The sequence below is a fragment of the Plectrocnemia conspersa genome, unplaced genomic scaffold (assembly GCF_051122295.1).
Source record: "Plectrocnemia conspersa isolate PC_06_02 unplaced genomic scaffold, ASM5112229v1 ptg000008l, whole genome shotgun sequence".
Lineage (NCBI taxonomy): Eukaryota > Metazoa > Arthropoda > Insecta > Trichoptera > Polycentropodidae > Plectrocnemia > Plectrocnemia conspersa.
In genome coordinates this window covers 20,247,466-20,262,256 of record NW_028277172.1, presented here as the reverse complement: position 1 = coordinate 20,262,256, position 14,791 = coordinate 20,247,466, and the positions used below count along the sequence as shown (strand labels likewise).

The following is a 14,791-nucleotide window of genomic DNA, read 5'->3' as shown; positions in this document are numbered from 1 at the left end:
AAGCGTTAATGATGAATAATGATCTTGAATTTTAACATTAGTCGCTTGAAAGTTTTCTTCTTCGTAATATTGTTTTATAGTTTTATTTCTGTGCTGTCTCGTGGAATAAACGCAGTATCCAGGTATTTTGAAGTAAGTTTTTTTCCGTAAAATGAGTTGCGAACACCAGCAAGACGTCTATTTTGTGATGTTCGAGAATTTTTTATTTCTTGCGTGTGTTGCGATAGACCGTTGGCGTTCCAAGTGACAATTATGTAGTAAGACGGTCATTTAGCAATTTTATAAACAATTACTGTTAGTAGGTTGAGCATAGTACTCCTTTGTTGCATTAACTCTCTCATCATATTCTTTATTTTGAATAAGTAATTATTTTCTTCTAATATTTCGATCGGTTCCGTAGCGTCATTTCTAACTTTCTGTGCATGCTCATACTCTGTTGTATTTGCGTTGGTTGTTTATATTTATATTTGTTTTGTTCAAAGTTATGGATGCTGTTTTTGTTGGAGTTGCTTATATAGCAATAAATTTGCTAAAAAATGATTTATAGTTTTCTTTTTTAATATTGTACTTTGGGGGATAATACACGGCGGAAAGCGTTAATGATGAGTAACGATCTTGAATTTTAACGTTAGTCGCTTGAAGATTTTCCTCTTCGTAATGTTGAATATTGTTTTTAAGCATTACTTCTGTGCTTCTGTGTGCAGTTCTTTCTGTATATCTCATGGAATAAACACAGTAATCAGATATTTTGAAGCAAGTATTTTCCGTAAAATGAGCTTCGAATTTTTTTATTTCTTGTCTGTGTTGCGATAGACCGTTGGTGTTCCATATGACTACATTTTGCAGTTTTAGAAACAACAAGTCCTCTATAATTTGCTGGGTGGTTTCCTTTGCAATTTGCACATTTTACGTCATTAGTTTAGCCTTTCTTTTGATATTCGGTAATTAAATGCATCCTACTTGGCACACCTTGATGATTTATTACAATATTTTTTGATTTTACCGTATTTTTGGCATTTTATAAATTTTAGTATTATTTTTTAACGCGCGGAGCTTCAAATTTTACAACCTTATTCATTAATATTTTGTTTTGGTACCAAGTCGATGTAAAACATTGAGTGTTTTTTTTGTCGAGGGATTGTGTACAATTTATGTAGCTTTCTACCTTTTTACAGCAATGGCATTGTTAAATACCACTGCATTTAAAATACTGCGGAATTCAAGCGATTAAATAAAGAGTGTTCGCGGTATATTGCGTTCTACGTCTACAAAACTCTTATTTTTCTGCTGTATATAATGACATACCAAGAAATTTTATTTTTATATGAATTTAATAAACCTCTTCCTCGATATTTTTTGCGTCTGGCATTGCTCAGACGTACAGCCATAAATATTTCTCATTCAGCGTGAGAAGATGATATATAACATAATAATACTAAAGCTTGAGAAAAATTACCTGAAACATAATAATTATATAAGATTGTATACAAAAAAATCATACTTCAATGTTCTTTCAATATCGTTTCAAATAAACATTGATACTTAATTTATTATATACATATATGTTTACAATTCCACTGTTTATTTGACCAATTTCCGTTCTAATTATGCTATTTTGGCGGTTGGCTCGATTCGTTACGCCACCGCAGATTCCCATATATCAAATAAATTATATTGTTTCTTTTGCTTTGGTCTTAGGTCAAATCTTGCGCATTTTCTCAGATCGATTTTTCCGTCCGGCACAACAACAAATTTAGTGAAAACGCGAGTTTTTGTTTATTATACTCTTAATTGCGTCGCGGCGATTGCGCCCCCTCCACTGCCCCGGGTGAACCCCACGAATTTCGTTCCGCCCTCCCAACGCTGAAAAGTGCTCAATGGGCACTATTTACCCGGGAAATGGGAATATAACGCGCAGATGCGATAAGTGGGAGTCCCTCCGTATGTCTGTACATATATATTGTAATACTACATACGCATCGAATTATGTCGGAGGAACGCAGTCACGTAGTCGAATATTTCCACGCGCCGCATAATGAATCGATTTTTAAATAAGGCGCGATTACTATAGCTCAATTATTTAGAATACGAGAGTAAGTAGAATTATAATTCATAGTAGAGTAGGAAGCGAGTTCAGTGACAGACTCTCCTCATCGAGATGAGCAATCGCGCCTTTTCTTTACATGTTTTGTACAAATTTGGTCTTGAAATATTATAGCCAATATATCTTGTAAGTGTTATATTTGTTCGTGTCTATGGCCAATCCGTTAAGTCCGCCCCGGGGTGTACGTTTCAATGGGGCGGAGGTTTCGATCGGGAAGGAAACGCAACACGCTCGATTGACGCAGTATTTCACTGTGCGCATTCAGTCGCAATATATCAAAGCGGATTATTATTTTTGACGTGGGCGTGTGCTATGGCTATGCGTGCGATTGTACTGGCTCCATTCACTGAACGTGAATGGCGTATACGGAGAAATGCGAAATGATGTACGAAAATATGTTTTACGCATTGAAGAAGAAGGCCCGTGCCACCCACAAAAAACCATTATGAATATATTATATATATACTACAATTCTCAAAGTTTGTATTATTATAAACTAGCGGTATAATTTGATTAAATTTATGTAGCATGTCAGTTGAAGCATGTTTATTTTATTCTATCGCGGATATCAAGGGCGAAGATAAATCACTCGAGTTACAGCACAAAATAACAATGAAATGCGGTTGTTTTTAAAGCTAATAAACTACTATTAACTTTCGGGATTCTAACCCTTTGGGGTGTGACTTCGCAGCCAGTAAGACGCAGATGAAAACTAGTGAGAATTTTATTAGTCTATATTACATATGACTATGATAAGCGAGATCGTAATTCTCCGAGCGGTGGTGGAGAAGCTGTCGCAGGGATGATGTCCGTGAAAGATCCTTAGAGTTCTGGTTGATGTGTCAGCGACAGTATTGCGGAGGTTGATCCCTCTCTGCTGCGGGTGCTCATATGGTGGAGTCCCTCTCAGGATGTGAGCGTCCCTGACCGTATTTTATGCTTGTATTGAAATTGTTTTTATCTTAGTCACCGATACACAAAATTAGTGAGTTAGTGTTGTTTCGCGAAATACTTTTTTAATAATACTGTTCTTTAATCGTTGGTATTTGAAGGCTATTATGCAATTTTTTAGATTAGTATAAAAAATGTGTATTATATAATATTTTTATTTCACGTTTATGTCGACCGTAAATGAAGTATTAAAAAAACTGTTCACATCTCTTGTTAGAGAGCTAACCATCAACCGATGGATAACGGGTGAGCAAGACTAACGATCATAAATCACTGACGGTAAATAATAACAATATATTTAAATGTTGTTTTTTTTTTTGTACAACCGTCCTCCGAGTATGCCATGTGTATTTTCTGTAAATACTAGCATTTTTATTTTTTGTTAAACGCCAAGATTTACGCTCGATAGTACGAAATATTGTTCCTGCTGTAGACAAAGCAGCAGTGGTGTCCAATAGGGAAGCTTTACAAATAGCAAACTAACCGATAAATTCGTCAAATTCATCGATCCGGATTAATCGTATCTACTAGTCGCATTAAAATTCGCTTCGCAACGCCAAACGTGTGCTGTTTGCTACGTGACACATTCGCAATTCCTTAGGCGAACGTCGTCTAATAAAAAGGAAGTGAAACTTTTTTCGCCATACGGAAATAGACCCTCGGGTGGATGGATGAATAGTGGACAGTGTTTGGTGGAATTTTCTCATCGTTTCTCATATTAGAAGCTTATTTATGTATGTATGTAAATGGCAGCGGAAGTTATTAGTCGCGTATTAATTTTTGATTTGCATATCATAATTATAATTTTCAATCTGTGAGATAATAGGATATTGTAGATATATCTTTGGTGGCGTGGTTTATTTTTTGTATTAATAAAAAAGATTGAATGGGAGATAAGATTATTGAGTAATTAAATTTGCATTTTTATTGTTGCATCGCACTAATATTATCAAATAATACATTCAGTTTAATTTAGCATTTTTTGTCACCGCATTAATTTTACATATAAACCGAATTATCTTATCTTACTGTATTTAATTAAGAATAAAAGATTTCTATATTATATAGAAATATAATACGAGTAGCTAATATTACGAGAATGAGCTAACCACTCAATAATGTGCAAACATTCGTCCAATTAAATTAACTCAGCAATTTGCCTCAATCAATTAGCGATATGAGATTCTAAGTTTTCGCTTCGAGATTCGCTAACCTAGTTTCGCTTTACCGTATATAAATGGAGCCTTTTCAAACTATTTTGCATATGTATAGTGTGTATATGGAATATAACTGCATACCAGTTCACGATTCTCGAATACCGACGCAAATCCTTAGCGAGCTTTGCGAGCCTCTCTCGTCAGACTTTCTCAAGTTTCATTATATATATACTATGAATGTACATAATAGAAGTATCGATAGTCGCTCAAAGATAAGATTAAGTGTAACGGGCCATTCAGAGATAAAAGTTATAGATGTATGTATACGATTAGTTCACTACGGGGTGAATAGTTTTTGACTCATTCACACACAGTATATGCATTTCTAACATATTTTACTAGTCTATAACACGCTTGGTTGCTAATAGCATGTTCGTGTAAATATTGTAATAATAACACGTTTGTATAATATACGGTTTGGGGTGAATTTTTTATGAATACGCCGATGTTAGTATTGGTATATTTGTTATTGAAATTGTGTAATCATCGACATGGTATGTTCACCCATTGACGTCCAAAAGTGTTCTGGTCTACACTACACAATCAGTAGTAGTAAATGTGTTTCATTAATGATAACTAGACCAGTTCGAAGGGCTTAGTCCTCTTCAGCCGTCTTTTCAATTTGTACACATTGAGTCTGGTGCCGCGATGTTGACGTGCTGTTGGAGCTTCGTTTCATGTTTAGCTGCAAAACATTTTTTTAGCACTGGCAACGTCTTCGACACTTTGACAAATTTTTTTTTTAAATAGTTACAATCAATAATTGTCACTATTTTATTTTAATTATATAAAAAAATGTGATCAATGATGATCGATCGCAATTATGGCACGTAAGTTAAGGTATAGTCATTTCAGGGGGCAAAATTAAGTGGTCGTTTTTTTAATATTTCTATTTCATTAAGGTTCATAGTATTTTCTGGCCAAATTCAAGGGGGTCTCTGGTTAGAATCCACGTCGAAAGCAATAAAATCGTGCCATCGCCGTCGCAGTGGAAACGCTCGGCTATGTATCGTTCATATTACGACTTAAGTGAGAATCGAATGAAGCATATCTAAACCGAATTTTGACCAATAGGAGAGCGCATAAAACAATTATCACTTCTCAGAAGTCAAAAATCTACGTCAAAAGCAATAAAATCGTGTCGTCGCGGTCGCAGTAGAAACGCTCGGTAACAATATTACGCTTTATAATAAGTAGGAATCGAATGAAGCTCATCTAAACCAAATTTCGACCAATAGGAGAGCGCAGAAAACAATTGTCCCTTTTTAGAAGTCAAAAATCCACGTCAAAAGCAATAAAATCGTGTCGGCGCAGTGGGAGCGCTCGGCAATGAGCGTTCCCACTGCGATAAATTTTATTGCTTTTGACGTGAATCTTTTACTACTGAGAAGTGACAATTGTTTTTGCGACCTCCTATCGACCAAAATTCAGTTTGAATATGTTCTCATATCAAAAGTCCGTAGTAATATTGGTAAGCATAGCTAGCATATTTTGTGCATACAAACTATAGAGCATAATGCGAGATGCGACGTGTGTCTGTACTTCTTCCTCTGCCTATTTTTCCTTGAGGTTTCTATTTTGTACTTGGCCTAATAAAAGTTCTAAAAGTTTCATTAGGTTAGGTTTGAGTTTGAACAGCAAATGGACGTTTCGCAACTTCCAAATTGAGTTTTATAGACATTTTAGAGCAGCATATAATTTCACTAGCGCCTATCAGTTAAATTATATATCTACCGGTGGAAATAAATTTGCACTTCACTAGTGAAAATAAAATACTTGCATATAAATAAATAATGATATATATGAAAATGTATATATTATATTATTACACATGGAAAAGTTAAAATCATATAATTATACTAGCACCTTTTAGATAAATAACCGGTAAAAATATACTTTGTTATGATTTCACTGAAATTACGTATTTAAAAAAATATTTTCATGCTTTAAGGGATAACCCGAAAATTTCTTAATTTATCAGAGAATTTAAACAGGGACGTAGTTTTAGCATTTATTAATATTTTTATATCATTAAGATTCATTTTTTCTAATTAAATGACATGCATTTTTCTGGCCAAATTCAAGGCGAATAAATACCCCCACCTGCCCCCCTACCTCAAAATGACGTCTCTGGATGTGTAGACCAACAATGATCTAAATATTTAGGAAATATTATTTTCACTTTTGAATTTCAAAAGGTCTAAAACCTAAGGTTCAAAGTTTATTTTCATAACCACTCATTAAGCCTGCCTTAATTTGAGAATGTCCTACCTTCCTAAGTTGTTTTGCTTAATAGATGTACAATGGAGAAGGGAATTTGAGAAACAATAATTTCTATGAACATTAAGTTTTTAAATCTGAGTTTTGATAAAATCTTATAAACCAAATACCTAAAATATATTATGACGTTATTCATACAAATATTATATATACATATGTATTTATTAAAAACCGGTAGTTAATATTCTGTGTGGTCCTGGAAAGCCAAGGGCGAAGCCCCGTTGTCGGTCTTTTTGTCTTTACTTATAAAAAAGTTGAAATCATATAATTTTTTTAACACCTTCTAGATAAATTATATAAATATATATTATATCTATCAGCGAAAAGGTATTCCAAAATGATTTCACTGAAATGACATATTAAAAAAAATTGAGATATATTCAAGACTGATTTTTTAGATTTTCTTTGAGAAGATAACATGAGAATTTATAGTTTAGAACCATGGACGTCATTTTAGCTTTTTCAAATGGACGGGGGGAAAAGTTTGCTAGTCAGTGGTCGTTATTGAATATTTCGATTTCATTAAAATTCATAGTATCTCATTAAATGACATGCATTTTTCTGCCCAAATTTAAGAGGGGCAGATGCCTCCACCTGCCCCCAAAATGACGTCCTTTATTAGTCACCGACTTATACCATTATCTATAGTTAATTCTGTCCCGTTTCAGAACAACGTCATTAACAATTTGTTATTATTTCATTTGTTCATAAAACAAAAAAAGTATAATTCAAACGAAAGATTAATATTAATAAATATCCATTAAACACTTAGAGTACCGTTGCTTTTAAATACTTGTTAGACATTTACGTAAACATTAATGGTTTTGATTTCCGAGAAACGTCAGTCGGAAACGTACGCCAATGCAAATTTACATTATATTCAGTTTCAAAGGACGCTCGGCAGTTAAATTAATAACACGACGGAAGATGTACGAGCGGTTTCCTTATATTATAATATAATTTCGCTTTGTTTTGTGCCAGATAATTTAACGAAACGCTACATGATATAATCATTGTTGAAGTAAATACTACGGTGTATTGTTTTATTGTTATTATTATTATATTATACATTGGATAGGATGTAATAACGTAGAAAAATGAATATGAAACGAGCCAGCGTCGTTAGATAATGTTTTTGATGCTAAACGACACGTTATCCGAGAACAGTGTGCCATTTTGAATGAAAATGCGACAATTCAACTCATTTATTCGAGTTAACGGAAAATTCCTCGGGGAGTTTTCGTTCCCGCCTTAATCTATGTTTATATATGGCTGGGAAATCGTTTTATTTCGTATTATCTGCGAATTACGTTGGATATGAGTTTTTCCTGTGTCTGAGGGTGTCTGGGGTAAACCGCGTGGATTAGTATTTGTATGATTAATAATTATTATTATATATTCGTTGTAAAGGGTAAATCTTTATTTAAATAATTTCTTATCAACAAGAGAAACTTCCAAGTTCTTCCTTACAATACTTTTTTGGACCTTTGCGATTAAAAGTGAGTCGGATGCATTATTTAGAATACAACTCAGAGAGATGATTATAAAAATTATACATTGATCTTGACCTCAAATATCAATCGCAACATCTTTAAGGGTTAATTTCATATGTTTTCTATTTTATGATGGAATCTAAAGTCCTCGAGAAATAGGACACCCAAATCGAATACCACTTCTGTGCATTATTTATTTAATAATCAAATTGTTTCATAATCTATTAGTACATAAATTATCAATATAAAATTGAAGTTTTTACAATACTTTATATATAATACTTTAAGGTCACCGGCGAAAGTAAGACTTTGGAATTGTGAATAACTTGATTAACATCATATTTTTAAATATAAATATTTATAATTTGGTTATGCGGAGCGCATGTTGATTTAACAATGTACTGACGTTTCGTTTTCTGTATAATACGTTACTTTGAAGCGCTCTCAAATACGAAAACCCAGCGACGTACTCTTTATTGTTTGAGAAGATTCAGATTTTTTTTCATATACATATCGCTACGAGAAGGAACTGGATTCGTATTTGTATTGTAATACCCTATTAAAATGGGCTGATACAGATCATTGCATTATCGACGTATCGTGCATTCAATAAAACACTTTTCGAAGTAGGTGATTTTTAGCTTAGAGAGAAACGCGATTGCGTCCCTTATTCTGGCGCTGCAGCCAGGACATTAGCGCTCGACAACGCTTCACGACTAAAAGCAAATTTTTCACTTTGGTGTATTTATGTACAATAAATACATATTTATGGTATATTAAATGATTATTTTGGTGTGTTTACCACTTCAAAAGAGAGTTCAAATCAGAATCAAAAGCATTTGCTTCCAAACTAGTTAGAAACTAGCATAATTACAACAATAAAACAATAGCCAGCTCACCAGCTTGTCTATTTCCCTTTCCATTTCAATGTTTCTCCGGTCTCTTCGTCCACCTACATTGTGTATTAAATGGAATTAAAAATATCTAATAAATTCATTAATCGAAATAAATTCGTTGTACCGGAAACATTCTTAAAATAAGGCAATTTTAAAAATCGAGACAAAATATCAACGTATTTTTTAGAAATAGGATGATTAAATATTGTTTTTAAAATGGAACTGCTCAATGTACTCCCTAACGTATTTTCCATTAAAATATTAGTATATTTTATATCAGTGTCGTGGAGTTTTTCTAAATCTGCTTTTTGATCTGAGTTAATAGAATCGATTAGAAAACACGCACATAAACATCAGCAATTTTCAAGTTCTCTCCCTTCATTTCCGTGCCAAAAATTAATGTTTTACCATCACATTCTACTTTTTTCCTAATGGCCATTTCATCTCAAACTAAAGAAATAAATATATAGTTAGAACTCTTGACCTCTAATTTGAATGCATGAAGTGATTCACTGATGAAGCCTGACTACCCGTCTATTAAGTGGTACCATTTAGCTAATGTTCGTCTATAAGGCAAACAAGTATTAAAATATTTCCGGACAAAGCGTATGCCTTATTGAAATAAAAATGTGAAGTTAATGCAAATGTTCTTAACTCACACAAATATTTTTGAATAGATTTAATACCGCGAACTTTGATAATTTGACGTTCTACCAAATCTTTACATTTTATATTAATTTAATGAATCTACAACTTCATCTAAAAGTATTTTTTTTTCCACGTAATACGAATAGTCCCCATAACTACCGAATTTTGAAAAAAATAATGTGGAGATCCGTCGCACACGCCGCGCCGTGACAAAGCCGTCTGATTGTCAGTGAACAGAGTTACGACTTGGACGTAGATTGTTTTTCACCGCGAACGCCGCTTCCATATATTCTCTGTTCTGTGTTTTAAACTTGGCTCATAGTTGGATTCGTCGGATCTATTATATGTTTCGGACCTATTTTACTAGGCATCGTCTTTAAGGTATACCTAGACAGGTGTCATTCATTATATTATATTTCTAAGCACTTTAAAAAGTGCCCTACTATGGCCAAGGTTAAATTTAATTGTGATAAATGTATTGTCATGATAAGAAGTATCTCAAATTTATGGTTGAATTATTCAAAACATCGTTCATGGTATAGTCTTGTTTGGATCACTGCTCCAGTAGTGGATGAGACGATTGGTTAAAATCACAAAGCAATCCGAAATATGTATTGGTTTCAAACGAATACTTGTTCAGCCCCTCTTCCAATTCGGCTTCTGATCTTGCTTATATATATTGTTTTTTTTTAATGTATTATAGTTGTAGTGCGATTTATCTAAATAAGCAATGTCCGCATTATTCACAAACGATGTACCCACTCAACACAAGTCTTGATCCTCTTCGGAAGCGCTCAACTATCAATTGCCCCGTCCCGTCGAGGGTCATAATCGAAGATAATCAGCTCCAGCGTCCGCTGCTAGGGGACCTGCAGACACAATGCCTTCATGATCCGCTCCGCATCGCCATCATCATCATCATTACCATTATCTAAAACGTCACGACTCCCAATCGCTGCTAAACTACATACACTCCTTTGTTTACCGTCCGCGAGACCTTGCATGCCTCTCGTCGCTGCGTTGCGTGGAACGCGACCGGTACAACTACACTTGCTTTTCGCCAAGTGGCAGTCCAAATTTGCGACCGGTACACACCATCGCCATTGAATATGCGCGCTCATTCATGAATACAAATCCAGGCGAGCTGCGTCGTCGTCGTCGTCGGCACCCAGTCGAGTTGTAGTAGTCGGAAAATCAATATGCCGAAAGGACCCAACGACCCAATTCGGCGCGCGCCCGCCCAAGGGGCTCTTTGTCCACAGGGTGCACTGCACTCTCAAAAACTAGTTCCACCTCGCGAATATGTGTCAGCAAGCCCGGCGGTGGCGGCCCCCTCGTGCAAGGCGATGATGACTCCAGAAGCGGCCAACCGTGACAAAAGGCCGAGAAACGAGCAGGTCGATCCTTGGTTTTGATCGAAGAAACTCGCAAATAAGACTGATTTGTGGTGCACATCCGCGAGATGCGCCCAAAGTTTTGCCTATCGAAGAAAGATTATCGATACACTCTTGGGATGATAATATGGGTGTGACAAAATAATTGGACCAGACATTATTTTTCATATGTTTGTGGTTTCTACACGCTTTTATGTAATTTAAAAAAGTAAAAACACTATTTTTACACATTTTAATTAAAAAAAATAATATCTAGTAACACCAGCTTTCTCTTTTATTATTACTAGTACTTCTAGACATACTCTATACTTATAATTTTTAGGTCATTTAGCCACATGCTTTTAATGTTTTTTTTTTCAAAATATCTAAATTAGTACTTGAGCACTTGTATATGATCGATTTAAGAACTGCTTAACAATTTTCTATTGGATTTATATATACAAGTTAAACTTGTATATTTTTGCTTACCATGTAATATAGTTTTTGTCAATTAAATATGGTTAAAATTTCTAACCAAAACGTTTTTATATTGATCTTGATTCATTGATCCTCCTTGCCGCTAATAACAGACCATAACATCACTGAACTTTACGACTCTTTTTATATATTCTTCTTTGTACTTCTCCTAAGGTCGCCTATGTTTGGTCAATGTGCACATAATAGTCTCGTCAAAGAAACATACATACAAAAAAATTACCATAAACATTTATATGTTTAGCGTGAATTGAAAAAAAATAAAAAGTTATTGTAAAACATAATTTAAAGACAAACTTTTTCCAATCATTAGCAGTCCCATTCGAAACGGTATTTTTTCATCATGTTTGTTAATCGTGTCTTTTTCACTGCGAAGTTGCTTTTAACATCCACTTCGAGTAATCGAAGTTGTTAAGTTCTCTTAGGTATTTCGATTCCTTCATCATTTAATATAGCTGTTACACCTTCATATGTAACACGCAATAGAAACAAATTTTGCGTTTTTACATTTATTTCGTTGTGACCAGGCGCCGGCGGCGGTGAGATACTTTTCCTCTCGATCGCTCGCGTCAGCATGCCCTTATCTCTCATTCACTCTCGTCACTTAACACGCGAGCGATCGAGAGGGAAAGTATCTCACCGCCCGCCCCTGGTTGTGACGTATAAGGTTGCTCTCCAAGTACTAAAATTTTTTTTATTCGCATCACTGATTGATGAGACACGTTGAATTTTTATGTTATTTCTCGATAAATATGAGTTTCTTTAATAATATTTTATCAAAAATCACTGTTTTACACACAAAAAATTAAAAGTTATTATTAAATACTATCGAATTAATTCACAAATTACCAATTATGATATGAGTAATAGTTTAGAATGAGATAAAATGTTTTGACAGAACCACAAATTGCTGCACACTGAATACAGTCTCCTTTGTTCAATTTTGAGCATACATATATTTATTATTTCTTTGTAAAAAATCATCGCATACTAACGAGCTTTAAATCTTTTAACGCACGAATTTTTTTTCCTACATTAGTTGCTTGCAAAAAATGAAATGTTGGTGTAGTATTTTGTCACAACCTGTATACATTAGTGGGCAAAAGTTTGTGGCCACCTGATTTTATATGCTTATATGATATATGACACTAAGCCATAATATATTTTAAAAGAACAATTTTACTGTCGTTGAAGAATTAAAGCATATTTTTAAAATAAAAGAGCCTTCTCCTTTACATATAAAATATATTACGCTTTCTACACGTTACTGAACTAACTAGGACACGAACATAACTGAAATATTATCCATATAATATTTATTTTGTCATTTACAGCAATTCAAAGTTTGAGATTTGTACGTCGTAAAATGCATTTTTATCACCCAATTTTGAAACAGTCCATAACATACAAAAAACGAAAGAAGGAGGTTCTTGTATTTTAAACATATGATTTGATTCTTCAACGACAGTAAAATGTCCAATTTGAAATATATTAGGCGGGTGGATGGTGTCATATATCATATAAGCATATCGAACAGGTGGCCTTAAACTTTTGCTCACTACAGTACATATGTAACTCACTGCTAACTTCTAATTGTAACTGTGTTTAGATCGCTTGTTTTTTTCATAGAGCCTCTTATGAACGGCGTTAGAAAATACTATTATGATAATCCTATAATAGTTTCTTGTAAGGCCTGGGGAGCGGTGGCTGATGTTGATGGTTATTAATGAATGACCTTTCTTCAGTAGAATTTATCTGTTTCTTCTCAATCGAGGATCCAAAATAGATATTTTTTTCATAACCATCTATGATTGAGTTGCAAATTTTCTAATTGCAAAGTCCAAACATACGTAGTATGTGAAAAATGCAATACACACATTGTTTCAATAAGGACAAAAAATGCATACAATGTAATAAAAATTAATATCTCGCAAGAAAATCTTATTATGCACAGTGATTCATATATGAATCATATTTAATTTTAAATAAAATGATTCGCATTGTAAATTTAAAGAACATTGTCATAACCATCACAAGAAATACTATAAAAATATTACACAAAAGCATATTAATACTAATCTCCAGAATCGGTAACAACGACAAAAGCAAACTTAAATTTAAGTATGAACATAAAATGTTTATAATAAACACATAATGTTTTAAAGGCATATATTTATTTTTTAGTAGCTTTAGGTCCACATTTAAATAAATAGCTGTAAATAGTCTTAAATCGCTATCACGCGTAAACGCGTGAATGGACCGTAATGTGTTGACGTGTATGTTTTTCTGTATTAATCTGGTAATAAACGTTTATATTCATGCATAAAACAATTTAGCGGATATATATAATGTTGCTTCATAAAAACAGTCAATGAATGACCTGGGTTTGAATTCCATATGGACCCTTGTGTTTTTTAATTTCTATAGTGTATCGGATATCTGAATTATTTAATATCGTATCATTTTAATTCCGATCGATCATCACAGATTGATTGCAATCTGTAATAATAGCTTATAATTTTTAAAATATATGTCACTGACTTTGATATCGGTCTGATATCTCACTGCCTAATTAATAGTTTTTGTTTGTCTTTACCCAGTTGTAATACATTGGGTAATGTCTGCAGTTTTACAACAGAAGATTTACAATAAGCATTTTTTTCGGTCGATTTTTATGCCCGACTTAATATTTTATTTCGTTATTTATCACCAGCTGGTATGCTCCACAACCCATAGCAGTGAATCAGCATTGTATGTAGCGCTACTTGAATAATTAGCAGCATTGCTATTTTTAAGCAAATAGTAGTCCGATAAGCCTCTTTACAATATTAGGTTCATGTTGTTTTTTTAGACTGAATGACGCATGACATATTTGATTCTATATATTTTATTAATATAACAAAAATAACTAATTACGGTTGTTCTATTATTATAATTATATATGGGCACTGTAATGTACGTGTATATATCATTAAATAGGCGCTAATTGTATCAAAACAGATTGCGCTAGAACAGCGTTTCTCAAATTGTATTTTCATTAAGGTTAAGTCAGTTTTTAGGCAATATTACTTTTTTATAATAACTCTCCGTTGATTTATCAACGTTTATGATGCTAGTATAATAGTATACATATATAATTCAAGGCAATTTGATAAGGGTTCTGTCCCACATGTGTAATCGTATTGAAATATATGTTGGTCGCGATCCACTCATTAAAACTATTCAGGTTAAACCATTAGAGGGTGGATCCCATAATTGGTGGCATGGATTCCTAACGAGATTGTAACCCATGTAACCCAGAGACTGCCAATTAAATTCATAATCATATAGAATT

At 33.6% G+C, this 14,791-nt stretch overlaps 1 protein-coding gene and 1 long non-coding RNA gene across 5 annotated transcripts in view; one reads left to right on the top strand and one right to left on the bottom strand.

Annotated features, from left to right (window-relative positions):
- The window catches only part of KrT95D (phosphofurin acidic cluster sorting protein KrT95D), a 100,794-nt gene that overhangs the window by 47,699 nt on the left and 38,304 nt on the right, over window positions 1–14,791 (top strand). The gene's annotated exons all lie outside the window — the stretch shown is intronic.
- Window positions 9,485–12,871, bottom strand: LOC148233301 (uncharacterized). Its single transcript, XR_015810327.1, has 2 exons — window positions 10,683–12,871; window positions 9,485–10,633 (listed from the first exon to the last, which is right to left on the bottom strand). It is a non-coding gene; the product is annotated as an uncharacterized LOC148233301 (long non-coding RNA).